Source organism: Musa acuminata, chromosome BXJ3-11 (assembly GCF_036884655.1).
Source record: "Musa acuminata AAA Group cultivar baxijiao chromosome BXJ3-11, Cavendish_Baxijiao_AAA, whole genome shotgun sequence".
Lineage (NCBI taxonomy): Eukaryota > Viridiplantae > Streptophyta > Magnoliopsida > Zingiberales > Musaceae > Musa > Musa acuminata.
In genome coordinates, this window is record NC_088359.1 from 16,334,620 (window position 1) to 16,356,157 (window position 21,538).

Here is a 21,538-nt window from a genome sequence, read left to right on the forward strand (position 1 = left end):
GAATTCGGCCATCATCTCCACCACTGCGGATCATCCTTTGATCTCCCCGTGAATTGCAACAGGTTCTGGTTTTCTACCTTACTGCTGCAGCAATTTAGTTATCTTTATTTAAAAATCCCAAAAAAAAATTATTCCTATATTGCTGCATAAACTTTTCGTCATAAAGTTTTCATCTCTACGACGAAAGATACATTGCAGAATTCCAACCGTATAGCACTATCTGTTTGATCTTGCTACTATGTTTTTTCTATCCAAATCTCCACGAAATTTTATGACATCTTTGACACTTCCTAACAGCAGATTTCCCTTTTGTTTTGTCAAAAAATTCTCAATATAAACCATTGATATTTTACATCTAATCTTCTATACTTGAAAATCTGCACCGTAAAATTTCAGCCGCATAGCACTGATTGTTTGATCTTGATACTACGTTCTTTCTATCCAAATCTCTACAAAATTTTTATAATAGCTTTGACACTTCCTAATAGTGGATTTCCCTTTGGTTTCATCAAAAAATTCTCAATATAAACTTCTGATCTTTTACGTCCAATCTGCTATACTTAAAAATCTATGGTGCAGAAAATTTCAGCCGCATATTGTTGCCTTAACCCATCTATTTGTAATCTTTTTTGAATGAAATTTCATATACACTTTATAGATCATCTTGGCTTCCATCTAAGATTGACCTATTGAGGAATTCATCTCTAAAACCGATTTTTGTGTTGATATAAATTTTCATCGTAAACTGCTGAAATTTTTCTACGAGAATTCTGCTATCGCAACTTGCACCAATTTCCTTGCTGTTATACTGCCGAAATTTTCTTGATTAAATTAGTCATCCTCGCTGTCATATAAACTGTGATTTTGCTATCAATTCCCTCCTCAATTCTCTCATGTTTTTGGTGGAAATTACGTCGAGAAACCGCTGTTTCTTCGACGACAATTCTGCTCTTACAAGACAGCACATACTTGCTGCAACTTCCACTGATTTCTCTCAAACCTTTGCTGTCATCTACCACAGATCCAAAACTTTCATCCACAGCCCTAAAACTCCATCAAACCACACCCTCAAACTGCACCCAAAACAGCCACAAAACAAGCCTAAATCGTAGCCTACATCCACCGATCCACCAACCCTTTCGACCATCACTTCTCTCAACCTATACATGCCTTTAACCTGACAACAAAAGAGAGATCTTAACATTATAGATTTGGAGGTATATACTATGGCATCTAAGGAGGCAATCGATGCTAAATTCGAAGCCTTGGAGGCGCGAATGGAGGATAAGATTCGGACGCTCTTTACCGAACTCAGATTGGGCTGACTACTAAGCCCGAAAAAATCATATCACGGAGAGAGCTTTGCCCAATCGCACCAGGCCCGAAGAGATGAGTTCCAAGGGAGGGGAGGCTCTATGATCGATCCCAACTATCCACGCATAAGGGTGGACTTCCCTAGATGGGAAGAAGGAGACCCGATTGTTTGGATCTTGCACGCGGAGCGATATTTTCATTACCATAAAACCGCAGATGCATCTATGGTGAAAATTGCAGCTATACATCTTGAAGGGGATGCTATACAGTGGTTTGACTAGTTTGAACATACTTATGGAGTCCTTTCATGGCAACAATTCAAAGAAGGACTGCTGATCCGCTTCAGACCAACCAATTACGAGAATATTGACGGACAACTAGCAAAGATCCGACAAACCTCCACCATTCAGGAGTACCAAACCAGGTTTGAAAGGTTATCTAATCAAACTCTTGATTGGTCTCAAAAATAGCTATTGAGGACCTTTATTGAGGGCTTGAAGCCGGAGATCCGAGGAGAAGTTAAAGCGCGACAACCGTACACGCTTATGGCAGCCATCTCTTTCGCACGACATCAAGAGGAGCAATTGAACCATGAAGCTCGAAGGACTAGGGTCACTCCTCAACCAGTAATATTGAAGCCCTTAGCCCCCCCTACTGTTGACCGAGTCCCTGCACCAAAAAGGTTGACAAGAGAAGAGCTTCAAGAGCGATCTGCGAAGGGGTTATGTTGGCATTGCGACGAGCCGTGGAGCCATGAGCATCGCTGTAGTAAAGGGAGACTTTTTATCATTGAACCAGTAGAAGAAGAGGTCATTGAACATCCAGAAGAGAGCATTGAACATAAAGAAGAAGATGCAGAAGAAGATGCAGAAGAAGAGCCATAACCGATCGAAGTTACGGTACATGCACTAGCCGGCTACTCAAACCCGCAAATGATGAAAGTTGGAGGCCTTCTTCTCAAACAACAACTGATCACTGTTTTCATCGACACGGGCAGCACTAATAATATCCTAAACAGTAAGGTTGCTATCCGAATGGCATTACCTATCGAGAATCGTTGCAGGTTTGATGTTAAGGTCACCGACAGACGGATTTTGAAGTGTGATCGTAGGCGCCCGCAGGAGAAACTATTGCTGCAGGACCAAGAGATAATTGCAGATTTCTTCCTTCTCCCTCTTGATGATCATGAGGCCATGCTCAGAATTAAATGGTTGACAACATTAGGTGATTTTTCTTGAAATTTTATGAAGCTAATTATGAAATTTTACAGTAAGGAGAAACAGGTGATACTGCACGGGAAACGTGGGGGCGACGTAACGATGATTTGCACACAACAAATGAAGAAGGTTTTGCATAAAGCATGCAGTGGCTTTTTGGTACAACTTGAGCAGCAAATTAAAGGAGAACCAATAGAATTTGAAGATCCAAACCTATTTCCTTTGCTTGGTGAATTTTCAGATATATTTGACGAGTCGCACAACCTACCTCTTACTCGTCGGCATGATCATTGTATAATGATTTTTCCAGTCAAATCTCCAGCAAATACTCAGCCATATCGGTATCCACATCTCCAGAAGGATGAAATAGAAAGGATTTTAAAAGAGATGCTTGAAATAGGAGTTATTCGGTCAAGTTACAACCTCTACTTTTCACCGGTGCTACTTGTACGCAAGAAGGACGGAACATGGCGAATATGCGTTGATTATCGAGCTCTCAATGGCATAACCATCAAGAACAAATACCTTATTCCAATAGTAGATGAATTGCTAGATGAAAGGGAGCACAAATATTTACAAAGCTGGACCTTTGATCCGGGTATTATCAAATACGAGTGTATGAAGAAGTCATACCGAAAATCGCCTTTCGAACACACAACGACCACTACGAATTTTTACTTTCTTCAACAAAAGGTGAAATATCTTGGGCATATCATATCAGAGGAAGGTGTGACAGTGGACCCTTTCAAAATTGGAGCAATGCAAAACTGGCTGACCCCGAGGAACATAAAATTGCTACATGGCTTTCTGGGTTTAACAGGCTACTACTGCATGTTCGTGAAAAACTATGGAGAGATCAGTGCACCACTTACTTCCTTTTTGAAAAAAGATGTCTTCCAATGGTCGGACAGAGCCTCCGTTGCCTTTGACAAACTTAAGGCAGCCATGACGATGACGCCGGTGCTAACACTACAAGATTTCAACCGACCCTTCATTATTGAGACCGACGCATCTGGAGTCGGAATTGGAGCAATTCTCATGCAAGATGGTCGACCACTCACATACACTAGCAAGGCATTATCTCCCTCCCATCAAAATAAGTCAACATATGATAAGGAGATGCTCGCCATTGTGCGCGCAGCAACGAGGTGGAGACCCTACTTGATTGGTCGACGATTTCAAATTAAAACCGACCATAAAAGCCTCAAGTACTTTTTGGAGTGAAAGATATCATCCCCTGAGCAGCAAAACTGGGTAACAAAACTTCTTGGATTTGATTATGAAATAACTTACAAAATGGGGAAAGAGAATGTTCTTGCAGATGCGCTTTCGCAGCTACCCGAGCAAGCTGAAGTTTTGGCCATTTCACTTCCGACCAGCGACTTCCTTGAGGATATTAAGATGGAATGGCAGGAAGATTCAGAGACTAGTAAGATTATAAAAAAATTGGAGGAAGCACCAAGCTCCGTAGCTCATTACAATTGGGACTCAAAAGAATTACACTATAAGAGTACTAAATTGAAAAGGAGTATGGCATATCACTCACAAACCGACGGCCAGACAGAAGTTGTAAATAGGTGCTTGAAGATAGCCCAAAGCCACCCACCAAATATGACTACCCAAGGAGGACTTCAGACTCAGCCAAGTGCCATTATTGATCGACGGATTATGACTCGACGACGACGATCCACTACTGAATTGTTAATACAGTGGGCAAACCTACTAACAGAAGATGCCACTTTGGAGAACTATGATGACTTGAAGATTAAATTCCCAAAATTCATGAATCGTCAGCCTCGAGGACAAGGCTGATTTGAAGAGGGGTTTGTTAGGACTCTAGCTAGGAGAGTCCTAATTGAGAGGGACATTCATGTAAAATTATTAGGACTTTAGCTAGGAGAGTCCTAATTGAGAGGGACATTATGTTATGACTCTAGCTAGGAGAGTCCTAATTGAGAGGGACATTCTGTTAGGACTCTAGTTAGGAGAGTCCTAATTGAGAGGGACATTCATGTAGGAGGTTTTTTCTTAGAGAAGAATTAGGAGTTGTAAGGGAATAGGAGTCTTGAGTAGGAGTCCTATTAGGAGTTGGTTATAAGTAAGAGTCTTAAGTAGGAGTCCTATTAGGAGTTAGGGTTTAGAAGCCCTATAAATAGTCATGTATTCCTCCTCTTTTCTCAAGCAATAGATGAATCTTTTCTGCAGCCTTTGAGCAGCAACTTGGAGGGAGGAACCCCTATAGAGTTCCAAGGAGGCCGATCCCCTAAAGAGATCAACCCCAAGTTTAGAATCTGCAAGGGTTCTATCAGACACTAGGGATACAGTACAGGTGCTCATTGGAGAATGAGTTCACTGATTGATCCGCTTACGGAATGCTGGATGGTTAATGATGCCTTATTGTCAGACAACGATTCCGTAGTCCTAGTGGTGTATCTGGTCCTTAGACTTGAGACACCAAGGATGTCCTGTATGAGTACTCCACTCTTTGATACCAGACTTATAGGTTTGGTTGTCCCAGATCTAGTACAGCTGGTCATTGGGAGTGGTAGTCGACCTTACGAGGGCTATTGAGTGTCGATAGAGGATCATCCACTCTCGGCGTCATGAGAGGAATATCCCATGTGTTCTTGCTCAGACAAATCCCTGGCCAGGGTCATTCGGGTTGAGAGAGAAAGAGTTCTCCGGGAGAATCCGATTAGAGCGAGACTCGAGTAGAAACCGTATGGGTCTGACAGCACCATGCTCAATATACGGTCTCTGGGATATTAGATGGATGAGGGACTATAGGTACACGGTAACTGAGGACAGACAGGTCCAATGGATTGGATTCCCCTGTATCGTCTAGGGACTACGGCGTAGTGGCCTAGTACGTCCGTAGTCGATGAGTCAAGTGAATTATTACAGAGATAATAATTCACTGAGTTAGAAGGAGTTCTGATGGGTATAACTCACGGCCAGCTCGATATTGGGCCTAGAGGGTCACACACATATGGTAGGTATTGCGATGAGTAGAGGTTCGGATATGAGATATCCGACGGAGCCCTTGTCTCATTGGATGCAGATCCAATACCCACTTGGGGAGGACCCATTAGGGTTTGACAGGGGACCTCTATAAATAGGAGGGATTCAGAGCCTCATAGGGTAGAGCCTTTGCTTGCCTTTCCTATTCTCCTCTTCCTCTCTACCTCAGATCAGGCCTGGAGTTTTGAGGAGCGTCGTCGCAACCCTACTGTGTAGATCACCGCTAGAGAGGAGGACGCTTGACCTCCTTTACCCTCTTCTAAGGATCTGCAAGGAAACAGGGATATACGATCTCCCTAGGTAACACAATCTACTCTATACGCAGTTTCATGTTTCACGGATTTTTGCGCACCAATCTTCGCACGACGACGAACATCTTTTTGGGAATCGGGGATTTTGTTTTCTTGTTCTTCCGCTGCGCATGTGATGTCGCCCCCATGATTTCCCAACAGTGGTATCAGAGCCAGGTTGTTCGTGCAAATGATTGGTTTTGAACTGCATGTGTTGTGTTTAGGAAGAATTTTGACGTCAAAATCGTTGACGCAAAAACAAGGAAGGGCAGCAACAGTTGCTGCCCTCGATCTGCGTGCGTGCAGCGCAGCCGAAGGCAGGCAGCACAGTGCTGGCGAATGCGCAAGCGCTGTGCCTGCAGTAGCCTGCCGGCGGCCTGCTTGCAGCGGGCTTGCGTCCGGCGGGGCTGGCAGCCCGCGGGCAGAGGCGCCTGCGGCCGCTTCTCCCGCGGGGTGAGGCGCCGTAGGACAGTGGCGCTTGCCGCCGCTGCTCCCGCGGGCGAAACCCTCCACCCACAGGGGCGGCTGCTCGGCGGGACAGCACCCCCTGCGGAGGCAGCGGCGCCCGAAGGGGGCGCCCACCCGCAGTGGCAGAGCCGCCAGCGGGCGTGCCGCCTGCAGGCGAGGGCAGTGCCCTCATTCGCCGCACAGGCCGCCGCCGGCAGGGTGGCGGCGGCGGCACCAGCGAAAGGGGGAAAGGGCATTAGGGTTTTCTGGGCAAAAGACAGTTTTGCACCTCGGAATTTGAGAAATTCCAGTTTCTGTCTTTTGTCCAAATTACGAAAATACTCCTATAAATTCAAAAATTCCCTACATGTCCCTGATTTCAAAAAATATTAATTAATTAAAAGGTTTAGTTGATTATTATTTTTATTATTATCTAGTAGTCCTACATGATGATGATTATTTATACATGTGATGTATGATGTGTGGACGGATGATCATGGACCGTGTGATGTGTGTACTTGTGATTATTATTATTGAGGTCTGCGAGCCTCCATTATATTTCTCGTTTATTGTCGGGCCTGCGTGCCTATGATTAAGTTGTAATCACATGAGGAGACGTAGCGGGAGCGTGGATGCGATAACGGGACCCACGAGACGGACGATCGCGATGCATGAAGATGCATCAAGATGTCGACGGAACCGATGAGGACAAGATGGACGATCACAGGGCATAAATTTGCACAATAAGAAAATTATTTTCAAAATGTTTAATAAACAATGTAGTATCAACCTTGTCTTTGGTAAAATTATTTAAAATAAGAAAGGAACTAAGCCTTTCATACCAAGCTCTAGGAGCTTGTTTTAAGCCGTAGAGAGCTTTAGTCAATTTGAATACATGATTAGGAAGAAGAGAATTTTCAAATCCTGGAGGTTGTTCGACAAATACTTCTTCGGAAATAAAACCATTCAAGAAAGCACTTTTAACATTCATTTGAAATAGTTTAAAATTATTACTACTAGCATAGGCAAGGAGCATCCTTATGGCTTCTAATCGAGCCACGGGAGCGAAGGTTTCTTCGTAATCGATACCTTCTTCTTGGTTGAAACCTTTGGCCACTAATCTAGCCTTGTTTCTAACCACGATACCATTTTCGTCTTGCTTGTTTCTAAAGACCCACTTAGTACCTATGACTAAGTGGTCACTTGGTCTAGGAACAAGCTTCCATACCTCATTCCTCTCAAATTGGTTCAATTCTTCTTGCATTGCAATGACCCAAAAATCATCTTTTAAGGCTTCGTCAATGCATTTAGGTTCAATTTGAGAAAGGAAAGCGGCGTTAGCACAGAAATTTTTGAAAGAAGAACGAGTTTGAACCCCTTTTGATGTATCTCCTATAATTTGCTCTTTTGGATGAGCATCTACATACTTCCATTCTTTTGGTAAAGAAATTTCGGAAGAAGATGCATTCAAATGGCTATTTTGAGGAGAGGGTTCATTTAAATTCAAATTATCAAAACCAAGATCATCATCAAAATCATTTTTCTTTAAATCAGAAATTTCATTAAAAACTACATGAATAGACTCTTCAATTACTAAAGTTCTTTTATTAAAAACCCGAAAAGCTTTAGAAACGGAAGAGTAACCAAGAAAGATGCCTTCATCGGATTTAGCATCAAATTTTCCTAAAGCATCCCTTTCATTTAAAATAAAGCATTTACAACCAAAAACTTTAAAATAGGAGATGTTTGGTTTTTTGTTATTCCATAATTCATAGGGAGTTTTGGATAAGGATGGTCTTATTAGGACTCTATTCATGATGTAGCAAGCCGTATTTACGGCTTCGGCCCAAAAGTACTTAGGTAAACTATGTTCATTCAACATAGTTCTTGCCATTTCTTGTAGGTTTCTATTTTTCCTTTCAACTACTCCATTTTGTTGAGGATTTCTTGGAGTTGAGAAGTTGTGATTGTACCCATTACTTTCGCAAAAATTTTGAAAGTCACGGTTTTGGAATTCACCACCGTGATCACTCCGAATTGATGAAATCATGAAGCCTTTTTCGTTTTGAGTAAGTTTACAAAATTTAGAGAAACACTTGAAGCAATCACTTTTGTGAGCTAAGAAATAGGTCCAAGTGTATCTAGAGTAGTCATCCACAATCACAAAAGCATATTTGCTTCCACCTAGACTTGTTGTATCAATTGGTCCAAATAAGTCCAAATGGATCAATTGTAATGGTCTAGTAGTGCTAATTTGATTTTTTGGTTTGAAGCTTGTTTTTATTTGTTTGCCTAGTTGACATGCATCGCATACTTTGTCCTTAATAAACTTTATATTTGGAATTCCTCGTACTAATTCTTGAGATGAGATCTTAGATATTGTTTTCATGCTTGCATGACCTAATCTCCTATGCCAAAGCCAAGCATCATCATTTACGACGGAGAAGCACATTTCATTACTTAGTTAATCAAGATTGATGGTATAGACATTATTTTGTTTTAAAGCAATCATAGTCATGTTATGATTTGGTTTTTCAATAATGCACATATTTGATTCAAATCTAACGATGTAACCTTTATCGCATAGTTGACTAATACTCAAGAGATTATGTTTCAATCCATTAACTAGTAAGACATCATCAATGAAAAAATTAAATTTGTTACCAATAGTTCCCTTGCCAATGATTTTGCCCTTGTTGTTGTCTCCGAAGGTAACGTACCCTTCTTCTTTGCTAGTGAGCATAGAGAAATGAGATGGATCTCCAGTCATATGTCTTGAGCATCCACTATCGAGATACCATCTCTTGCTCCTAGCTTGTGGGTTTGTCTACAAAAGAGGATGATTTTTAGGTATCCATTTGATTTTGGGTGCCTCAAAAATTGACCCACTAACTTTGTTATTTATTATTGAATTCTTTATAGTTCCTTTAGGAACCCATATTAATTTTTGTGAACTAATTTTCCTAAATGGGCATTTGTAGGCAATATGTCCGGATTTGCAACAAAAGTTGCATTTCATATAAGAGGAAACATGTAATGTAGGTCCTTTTATGAAAGTGGTAGGATTTTGATGTAATCCTTTTACAAATCCAATTCCATTTCTATTTGCGATGTGACCCTTGTGTGCAAGGATCATATCTAATCCTTTGCTACCAACCTTAAACTTGTTTAAGGTTTCCTTAAGAAGCAAATTTTCATTTTTTATTGCTTCTAAGTGCTCACACTTAGAGCATGGAGGAGTTTGAAGACTATCAAACTTATCTTGTAGCAAAGCATGCTCTTTCTTTAAGATACTTAACTTCTTGCTAACAGTTCTACATTCATCAAATAATTCATGAAAAGCGATAGATAGTTCTTCAAAAGATAAATCTTCATTAAATAAATCACATACCTCTTCTCCTAACGCCATTAGCGCGTAATGAGCAACTTGCTCGGTGTTGGACTCCTCTTCTTCGGATGCGCTTGAATCATCCCACGTTGCCTTGAACGCCTTCTTCTTTGATGTTCTCTTTTTGGCTTGAGGACAATCGTTCTTATAGTGTCCCGGTTTTTTGCATTCATAGCAAATCACTTGGTCCTTCTTTTGTTCAAATTTATTTTTTGTATTATTTTTAAATCTGTTCTTTCTTAAATATTTTTTAAATTTTTGAGTCAAAAGTGCAATGTCATTGTCACTGTCCTCATCACTTGATGTTCCTTTCAAGTGGTATTCTTGTGATTTGAGTGCCATATCCTTCCTGTTCTTTGGAAGGGGGTTCTCGAGCTCGTCATGAGCTTGACATGTCATTTCGTAGGTCATTAGAGACCCAATGAGTTCTTCAAGAGGGAATGCTTTAAGGTCTTTGGCCTCTTGAATGGCCGTAACTTTTGGATCTCAACTTTTAGGGAGGGATCTTAAGATTTTAGTTACTAGTTCAAAGTTAGTAAAATCTTTACCAAGAGCTTTGAGTCCATTGATGACATCCGTAAACCGGGTGTACATGTCTCCGATGGACTCACTTGGTTTCATTCGGAAAAGTTCGTAAGAGTGCACAAGGATGTTGATTTTGGACTCTTTCACTCGGCTAGTGCCTTCATGAGTGACCTCAAGAGTTCTCCAAATATCAAAAGCCGAATCACATATTGAAACACGATTAAATTCGTTTTTGTCTAGTGCACAAAACAAGGCATTCATAGCCTTTGCATTTAAAGCAAAAACCTTCTTCTCCGATTCATCCAATTCGCTCATCGGAAGAGAAGATTTTTGAAATCCATTCTCGACAATAGACCAAAGCTCAAAGTCCATAGAAATGAGGAAGATTCTCATGCGAGTCTTCCAATATGTGTAATCTGACCCATTAAACAAAGGTGGTCGTGCAATAGAATGGCCCTCTTGCATGCCGGAGTAAGCCATCTCTCTTGGGTATTAAACCAAATATGAAAGATAACCTTGCTCTGATACCACTTGTTAGGATCGGAGCGGCACTAAGAGGGGGGGGGGGTGAATTAGTGCAGCGGATTAAAACTTCGATTTTAACAAAATCTTTCGTACGATAAGAACGGAACTTGAAAAGTTTAACTTGAAAGCGTATTCTTAAAGTTGCGCAGCAAGGGTAATAAGGAACTAAAGCAGTAAGAAGATTTGCAGTAATGTAAATGACAATAATAAAATGCAAACCAGAGATTACGCCGATTTTTAGAGTGGTTCGGTCAAATGACCTACTCCACTTGCGAGGCCCCTCTTCGATGAGGCTCCCACCTTCCACTAGCAAGTCTCTTGAAATGGAAGGGTAAACACCCCTCTTACAACCTTTTACAAGCAGCTCAACCTCTTACAAATTTTCATTAAGAAAGAAGGAGGAGAACTCTCTAGCAAATTGAAAACAAGACTTGCTAAGACTTTCTAAGACTTTTCTCTCAATCGAAATGCTTCTCAAAAGTTGTAACCTCAGCTGAGATTTGAGGAGTATTTATAGGCCTCAAGAGGATTTAAATTTTGGGCTTCAAAATTTAAATTCTCTTAGGGTTCCCGGTGCTGGAGGTGCAACCGCCCAGCCAGGCGGTGCCACCGCCCAGCGCTCGGGTGCTGGACGGTGCAACCGCCCAGCCAGGGTGGTGTCACCGCCCAGCTAGGCGGTGCCACCGCCTGGCTTTCCGATTCATTGGTTTGGCTTAATTTTAGCCCAAACCAAATCTGACTTTGGGCCCAGTTGGCCCCTAACCAGGATATAGGATTATCTCTTAATCCTAATCCTAATTACAGGTAAACTACATAACACAAAAAAAACATCCTAAGCAAGTTTTTTAACCGCGAACGTCGAGTCTTGTTCCGGCGAGCTTTCCGACGAACTTCTTCCGACGGACTCCCTGCAAGCTCCCAATCTTTGTGATGACTTTAATGAGTAGCCGAGCCTTCTCGGTGATCTCCGCGAGCCTCCGACGATTTTTTCGGCGAACTTCCGACACGTTCCCGATTTCTTCTCGGTTGGTTCCGGCAGCATCTCCGGTGATTCTTCGGTCTCTTAAACGTCCATCGAGCTCGACTCCGGTATCCTTGCTTTATGTTTTCTGGTTATCGTAGTTAATCCTGCACACTTAACTCAATAATATGGATTAGATCAATTAACCCACCAATTGATTATATCATCAAAATCCGAGATTCAACAGTTAGCACAATGATTAAGTTGGAAATGGGAGGTGATCCCATTAACTTAATATTGGGGCAATTGGGCCCCTAAAAAACCCAAATTGGGCCGAATGGATCAACCCATTCGGACCCTGATTTCTGCTAGGCGGTTGAACCGCCCAAGCCAGGAGGTGGCACCGCCTGGGCTAAGTCTCTGAGCGAGACTGGGCAGTGCAACCACCCCAGCCAAGAGGTGGCACCGCCTGGGCTCAGTCTCCGAGCGAGACTAGGCGGTGCAACCTCCCCTGACAAGAGGTGGCACCGCCTGAGCTCGTTCTTCGAGCTTGGGCAGGAGGTACAACCGCCTCAGTCAGGCGGTGGCACTGCCTAAGCTCGGTCTTCGAGCTCTGGCAGGAGGTGGCACCGTCCAAAGGCTCGGTCTTCGAGCTCTGCCAATCGGTGCAACCGCTCTAGTCAGGAGGTGCAACCGCCAGATCCCAGAATTCCGGGAATTGACAGTTTTGAGCTCCAAATTCAAACCGGGTTGGGGCCTATAAGTACCCCACCCATTCAGCACTGAAAGGGAACAACATATACACCAAAATCCTGATCTTGTTATGTGATTTTTAGAGCTCAAAATTGTTGTAAAGGCCAAAAGTTCTTCTCCCTCTTTTCTTCCAAGTTCTGTACTTTAAAGAGAGGAGAGAAAATTCTGTAAGGGTTGTCTCCTAAGCCCGTCAAAAGGAGTGAAACTGTAAAAGGGTGGTTGGCCTTCGCCTATTGAAGGAAGGCCTCAGGTTGACGTCGGTGACCTCGTCGGTGGAGGAAGCCAAAAGTGGAGTAGGTCAAGATTGACTGAACCACTCTAAATCTCGGTTTGCATTTACTTTGAGCATCTTATCTTTACTGCAAACCTCCTCAATAGCTTACTGCCTTCTGTGCTTTTACGAACGTGTTTCAAAGTTCAGTGCTTTCCGAATCGACGTATAGACGCAAATCAGTTTTATCGTATGAACATCATATTTCAGTTTGTGCTTACGTTCTGATTTCCATCATAACTGCAAACTGCCTTTATATCTTTGCTTTAACTGCATCTCACTTCATCTCAAGTTAAAGTGGTTTACGAATCGGCTTTCATACCGAAATCACTTTTATCGTACGAACGTCGTATTTCAGTTTCCGCTTATATTCTGATTTTCATCATAACTGCAAATTGCCTTCATAGATTGACTTTAATGTCATCTCGCTTGATCTTAAGTTAAAGTAATCTTAGAATCAGCTTTCACACTGAAATCGCTTTTATCGTTCGAACGTTTTTTATCGTCGAAAGATTTCCGCTACACTAATTCACCCCCCCCCCCCTCTTAAATCCCAAAAGAGATGGCATACGCCGGAAACCAAGAGGGCCATTCTATTACACGTCCACCCATGTTCAATGGGACGGACTACACTTATTGGAAAACTCGAATGAGAGTTTTCTTGATTTCTATGTATTTGGATTTATGGAATATCGTTGAAAACGGTTTTCAACACCCCCTCTAAACCGATGAACGAATGGTCGGATTTGGAGAAGAAGTATTTTTCTTTAAACGCAAAGGCTATGAATGCCTTATTTTGCGCTTTGGACAAAAAATGAGTTCAATCGGATTTCTACGTGCGAAACGGCTTTTGACATTTGGCGAACACTTGAAATCACGCACGAGGGAACTAGTAGAGTCAAAGACTCGAAAGTTAACATTTTATTGCATGATTTTGAGCTTTTTCAAATGCAACCAAGCGAGACTATAGGCGACATGTACACCCGTTTCCTTCCTATTCTTAGGAAGGTGGTTCAAGTGCTCATCGGGTTCAAAATGTTCCAAAAGTGTCATTTCATAGGTCATTATTGACCCGATTAATTCTTCTAATGGAAAATCATTTAAATTTTTTATCTCTTGTATTGTGGTTATCTTAGGATCCTACCTTTTTGGAAGGGATCTTAAGATCTTGCTTACGAGATCAAAATTCGTAAAAGATTTACTAAGAACTTTTAGATTATTGACGACATCCGTGAAACGGGTGTACATGTCGCCTATAGTCTCGCTTGGTTGCATTCGAAAAAGCTCAAAATCATGCAATAAAATATTTACTTTCAAGTCTTTGACTCTACTAGTTCCCTCGTTCGCGATTTCAAGTGTTCGCCAAATATCAAATGCCGTTTCGCATTTAGAAATCCGATTGAACTCATTTTTGTCCAAAGCGCAAAATAAGGCATTCATAGCCTTTGCGTTTAAAGAAAAATACTTCTTTTCCAAATCCGACCATTCGTTCATCGGTTTAGAGGGAAGTTGAAAACCGTTTTCAACAATATTCCATAAATCCAAATTCATAGAAATCAAGAAAACTCTCATTCGAGTTTTCCAATAAGTGTAGTCCAATCCATTAAACAACGGTGGACGAACAACCGAAAAGCCCTCTTGAAAGCCATGAAGAGCTATTTCTCTTGGGTGTAAATACGAAATGAGAAATACCGGGCTCTAATACCAATTGTTAGGATCGGAGCGGCACTAAGAGGGGGGGTGAATTAGTGCAGTGGATTAAAACTTGTAAGTTTGAAACCGAATTCGTAAATACGAGGAGATTTCATTTCGATAGTAACTTGAGTAGATGAAAACCAAAAACTAGCAGTAGTGTAAATAACAATTTCAGGAAAGTAAGAACTCACACATTCAAGGAACACACCAATTTAAAGTGGTTCGGTCAAAATGACCTACATGAAGCCTTCTTCGAAGAGGCTCCCAACTTCCACTAGCAAATCACTTTGAATGGGAAGGACAAATACCCCTCATACAACCTTTTACAAGTGGTTCACACTCTTATAAATTTTCAAAGAGAAAGAGGGAGGTGAACACTCAAGCTATTGAAAACAAAAACTTGATGAAGTCTTTGCTAAGACTTTTATCTCAATCTCTTGCTTCTCAAAGGTTGTATTCTCAACTGAGATTTGAGGGGTATTTATAGGCCCCAAGAGGATCCAAATTTAGGCTCTAAATTTTGAATTCTCTTGGGTTTCTAAGGCTAGCGGTGCCACCGCTTGTCGGTGGCAGTGCCACCGTGTTAGAACCCTTGCAGATTCTAAACTTGGGGTTGATCTCTTTAGGGGATCGGCCTCCTTGGAACTCTATAAGGGTTCCTCCCTCCAAGTTGCTGCTCAAAGGCTGCAAAAAAGATTCATCTATTGCTTAAGAAAAGAGAAGGAATACATGGCTATTTATAGGGCTTCTAAACCCTAACTCCTAATAGGACTCCTACTTAAGACTCTTACTTCTAACCAACTCCTAATAGGACTCCTACTCAAGACTCCTATTCCCTTACAACTCCTAATTCTTCTTTAAGAAAAAACCTCCTACATGAATGTCCCTCTCAATTAGGACTCTCCAAGCTAGAGTCCTAACAGACCCGCCCTCTTCAAATCAGCCTTGTCCTCGAGGCTGATGATTCATGAATTCTGGGAATTTGATCTTCAAGTCGTCATAGTTCTCCCAAGTGGCATCTTCTTTTGGTAGGTTCGCCCACTGTATTAGCACTTCATTAGTGGGTCGTCGTCGTCGAGTCACGATCCGTCGATCAATAATGGCACTTGGCTGGGTTTGGAGTTCTCTTTGGGTAGTCATATTTGGTGGGTGGCTTTGGGCTGTCTCCAAGCACATGTTTAAAACTTCCGGTTGGCTGTTGGTTTGTGGGTGATATGTCGTACTCCTTTTCAATTTAGTACCCTGCATATAGAATAACTTTGTCCAAAATCTGCTATTGAAGATGCAAGTAGAATTTGTCACAAGCACAATGCGTCCCTTATAGTGTAATTCTTTTGAGTCCCAATTGTAATGAGCCATGGGGCTTGGTGCTTCCTCCAATTTTTTTATAATCTTACTAGTATCTGAATCCCATTCCATCTTAATATCCTCAAGGAAGTCTCTGGTCGGAAGTGAAACGGTCGAAACTTCAACTTGCTCGGGTAGCTGCGAAAGCGCATCTGCAAGAACATTCTATTTCCCCTTTTTGTAAGTTATTTCAAAATCAAATCCAAGAAGTTTTGTTACCCATTTTTGCTGCTCAGGGGAAGATATCTTCTGCTCCAAGAGATATTTTAGGCTTTTATGGTCGGTCTTGATTTGAAAGAATCGCCTGATCAAGTACAATCTCCACCTCGTTGCTGCGCGCACAATGGCGAGCATCTCCTTATCATATGTTGACATATTTTGATCGGAGGGAGATAATGCCTTGCTAGTGTATGCGAGTGGTTGACCATCTTGCATGAGAATAGCTCCAATTCTGACTCCAGATGTGTCGGCCTCAATAATGAAGGGTCGGTTGAAATCTGGTAGTGTTAGCACTGACGTCGTCGTCATGGCTGCCTTAAGTTTGTCGAAGGCAGCGGAGGCTCTGTCCAACCATTGGGAGATATCTTTTTCTAGTAAGCAAGTAAGTGGTGCACTGATCTTTCCATAGTTTTTCACGAACTTACGGTAGTAGCCTGTTAAACCCAGAAAGCCATGTAGCAATTTTATGTTTCTCGAGGTCGGCCAGTTTTGCATTGCTCCAATTTTAAAGGGGTCCACTACCACACCATCCTCTGATATGATATGCCCAAGATATTCCACCTTTTATTGAAGAAAGCAAAAATTCGTGGTTGTTGTGTGTTCAAAAGGTGGTTTTTCGTATGTCTTCTTCGCATGCTCGTATTTGATGATACCCGGATCAAAGGTCCAGCTTTGTAAAGATTTATGCTCCCTTTCATCTAGCAATTCATCTACTATTGGAATAAAGTATTTGTCCTTGATGATTATGCCATTGAGAGCTCGGTAATCAACACATATTCGCCTTGTTCCGTCCTTCTTGCGTACAAGTAGCACCGGCGAAGAGTAGAGGTTGCAACTTGGCCGAATAACTCCTGTTTCGAGCATCTCTTTTATAATCCTTTCTATTTCATCCTTCTGGAGATGTGGATACTGATATGGGTGAGCATTTGCTGAAGATTTGCCTGGAAGAATCATTATACAATGATCATGCCGACAGGTAAGAGGTAGGTTGCGCGGTTCGTCAAATATATTTGAAAATTCAGCAAGCAAAGGAAGTAGATTTGGATCTTCAAATTCTGTTGGCTCTCCCTTAGTTTGCTGCTCAAGTTGTACCAAAAAGCCGCTGCATGCTTTATGCAAAACATTCTCCATTTGTTGTGTGCAAATCGTTGTTATGTCGCCCCCACGTTTCCCGTGCAATGTCACCTGTTTCTCCTTACTGTAAAATTTCATAATTAGTTTCATAAAATTCCAAGAAATATCACATAATGTCGTCAACCATTTAATTCTGAGCATGGCCTCATGATTGTTAAGAGAGAGAAGGAAGAAATCTGCAATTATCTCTTGGTCCTGCAGCAATAGTTTCTCCTGCAAGCGCCTATGATCACAATTCAAAATCCGTCTGTCGGTGACGTTAACATCAAACCTGCAGCGATTCTCGATAGGTAATGATATCTGAACAGCAAGCTTACTATTTAGGAAGTTAGTAGTACCGCCTGTGTCGATGAGAACAGTGATTGGTTGTTGTTTGAGAAGGCCTTCAATTTTCATCGTTTGCGGGTTTGAGTAGCTAGCTAGTGTATGTACCGTAACTTCGGTCGGTTGTGGCTCTTCTTCCGCATCTTCTTCTTCATGTTCAAGGCTCTCTTTTGGATGTTCAATGACCTCTTCTTCTATCGGTTCAATCATAAGAAGTCCCCCTTTACTACAGCGATGCTCACGGCTCCACGGCTCGTCACAATGCCAATATAACCCCTTCGCATATCGCTCCCGAAGCTCTTCTCTTGTTAACCTCTTTAGTGTAGGGACTTGGTCGACAATAGGGAGGGCTAAGGGCTTCAATATTACTGGTTGAGGAGAGACCCTAGTCCTCCGAGCTTCATGGTTCAATTGCTCCTCTTGATGTCGTGCGAAAGAGATGACTGCCATAAGCGTATACGGTTGTCGCGCTTTAACTTCTCCTCGGATCTCCGGCTTCAAGCCCTCAATGAAGGTCCACAATAGCTGTTTTTGAGACCAATCATGAGTTTGATTAGATAACCTTTCAAACCTGGTTTGGTACTCCTGAATGGTGGAGGTTTGTTGGATCTTTGCTAGTTGTTCGTCAATATTCTCGTAATCGGTTGGTCTAAAGCGAATCAGCAGTCCTTCGTTGAATTGTCGCCATGAAAGGACTCCATAAGTATGTTCAAACCAGTCAAACCACTGTATAGCATCCCCTTCAAGATGTATAGCTGCAATTTTCACCATAGATACATCCGCGGTTTTGTGGTACCGAAAATATCGCTCCGCGCGTGAGATCCAACCAATCGGGTCTCCTTCTTCCCATCTAGGGAAGTCCACTCTCATGCATGGATAGTTGGGGTTGGTCATAGAGCTTCCCCTCTCTTGGAAGTCATATCTTTGGGGTTGGTGTGATTGGGCAAAGCTCTCTCCTTGATGTGATTTCTTCGGGCTTAGTGGTCGTGTAACATCCCCCATTTTTGAAAATTTAGTAAAAAGGTATGTTTGTAAAAATAAGGATTATTTAATAATTATTTTATATTAAATGATATTATATTAAAGGTTTATGTCTAGGGACCTAAGAGTAAATATTAGAAGTTTGATATAATTTATGAAAGATTCAGATTTAAGTTAAAAAAAAAAAAAAAAAACAAAACAAAATATAGTGGACATGTGTCACTAACTAACCTAAGGTTGGTGCCACTTATCTTTGCTCTAAAGATGACACCTAGCCCCTTTCATGCATGCATGACACATTGTAACTTTTGCATTAGCCAAAACCCAAATAATTAGATGAAAGGTTAAAGAAAACAAACCTGAAGAGTTGCAGCCAACGTGAGTTTGAGAGAAGAAGAAGAAGAAGAAGAAGAAGAAGAAGAAGAAGAAGAAGAAGAAGAAGAAGAAGAGCTTGAGGTTTTTCATCAAATTTTCTCACATTTGGGATTCAAATAATTTGAAGGCAAGTGTTCTAACCCTATCCCACATTAACCTTAATCTCTGTTTTCATTTTTATTCTGTAAAATTTGAAAGATTTCAACTGGGAACCAGACCTTCTTTCATTTTGATATAAAGTTATGAATCTGTAATTTTTCGGTAATCTGACCTCTTTGCAATGTTTCGATCATAACATTTTGTAATAAACTCTGATTTAGACAAAACCTGTTCCATTTGAAAGTAGACAAGAAAATCTTTATTTTGATATAAAGATCGAATGATTTGGAGTTTAAATGCCTACTAAGACTTCTGTTTAAATTAACCCTACAGATTCTGCAAAATAGGGACCGAAATTTCTGACCTCTTGTTGCTTAACTACTTATAACTTTCTGTTGTGAACTCAGATTCATACAAAGTATGTTTTATTCGAAGCTTGACTCAAAATTCTTTCTGTATATACCTGATTTGAAATTTTTGGAGTACAAATGCTAACTGAAACACCTGCTTTCATCGACCCTATGGATTCAGTAAAACAGAGCTAATATTTTCAGACCCTTCGCTACGAAATTATCTGTAACTCCCGGTTGTAAATTCCAAATCTTGTAAAACTTGATTTGCATAAAACTAGATTGACAAAGCTTTCTAATGACACCTATTTTGTATAAATTGGAGCATAATTGGTTATCCAAATAGTTCATACAATGTTCCTATCAAATTCTGCCAGAATCGAGCTTTGGTCTATTTCGGCTTTCCTTGTTACTTTCCTTTGGAAATCGATTTTGGCAAAAACTCTTACTTCAGTTAAGCTTTACATTATTATCTTAAATTCCTGTATACTTTAGTCCTTTATTTATTTGTATATCTGCAGCTATCATCTAAAGTTCATGATTGCATCGTAATTCGGCACATGCATCCCATTGTTCCGCATTTGCTTTTGAAATGTGCCTCTTCCAGTTTCATTTCATTGGCCATTGTATTCACCTAACTTTCTTATTTCAATTGAGCTATATGTGATTTCTTGAAATCCTTGTATGCTCTTGCTTTTGCTTCCTTTCAAATCTGAATATACTTGTGAAAGATTATTTCTTACTTCGGATTGACTCGTAAAGGCACATGTACGCTTTGTTGTTCCGCGTGTGCTTCCGATATATGCTGCTTATTGTTAAAACTGCCCTCTTGTACTCTGGTGTGTGGGATTGTCTGGACCCTTGCCAGAAATGGTAAAGGATATGCGCTTGTTGCCCGCTATATGGGATCCCGCTATGTGGGATATGCGCTTGTTGCCCGCTATGTGGGTATGTGCTTAGAGCCTGCGATGCTCTGCCGGCCCCCTATGACTTCACCCAGACGTGGGTGGATGGAGCTCCCAGACGTGGGAGACTTATGTTTGTTGGTCATTCAGAAATGGATGGACCATATTATGTTATGATCCCACTTCACCTTCTATATGTTTGATATGATATCCAAAGCTTTGGCTATGTTTCTATGCATGCTTTGGATAAGAATGAAATGAATGCATCGTTATGTGACATTTGAGCTTCTATTCATGTTTTGTTCTTTGATATATTCTCGAAATGTTATAAGTCTTTATTATACCTTGAAAGCTACCATATATCATCGTATGCTCCTTATGCCAATGATATGCTCCAATTATCTTTCCTCGATTGTATAAACAAAACGTGCTTCGAACGAAATGACATCGTAATTCTGCATTCATGATATCCAAAATGCTCCTTACGTCTTTGTTATGCCTTGAAATTACCATATGTCATCGATATGCTCCTTATGCCAATGATATGCTCCAATTACCTTTCCTCGATTATATGAATAAAACGTGCTTCGAACGATATGATATTGTAATTCTGCATTCAAACAAAACATGCTACTGTTTCATCTTGTATCTCTGCTTTGTATTTTGATACCTCATTTGTTTGAAAACTGTCCTCTTTACTATGGATATGGATATGTTAGTCATTTGCTGAGCTTTATATGCTCACCCCGTTGCTATATAAATTTTTCAGGATAGCTTATCGCTCACTAAAATGTGTAAATTGGGTTGAGGAAGTGGAAGACTAGAAGATTTTGGGGCAAATATTTTGTACTTGATAGGTTGATGTTGTATAAGTTCTTTTTGGGTGTAATGCAATATCAATGACAAATCTAGATTGATGTATCTTGTAAATATTTGAAAAGTACCTCTTACGTCAGGATTTTGGAAATGTTAAGTCTAAACTGTGTACTGATATAAACATGTAGTACATGTTGGTTTTGTGATTGCGTTAATTGTCACGCTTATGGATTTATGATATAGTTATGGTTTAGTTAAGCTGCTTTTGAATTTTAAGAATCATCTAGTGACATGATGTATGATTATAAACTGCATAGGTTTTGTGAATTATGGATTATAGAGGTGAATGACTTGAATGTTTTTCTTAGTGACCTCAAATGTGTGATTGGATCCTGGATTGTCTGTTGAATTAAATATTATCAATTTTGAGTCAGGTTCACACCTGGTGAATGAGAATTAAATTCGGGAGGGGCGTGACAGGTCGGCCCAATTTGAGTTCGGTAAAGAGCATCCGAATCTTATCATCCATTCGCGCCTCCAAGGCTTCAAATTTAGCATTGATTACCTCCTTAGATGCCATA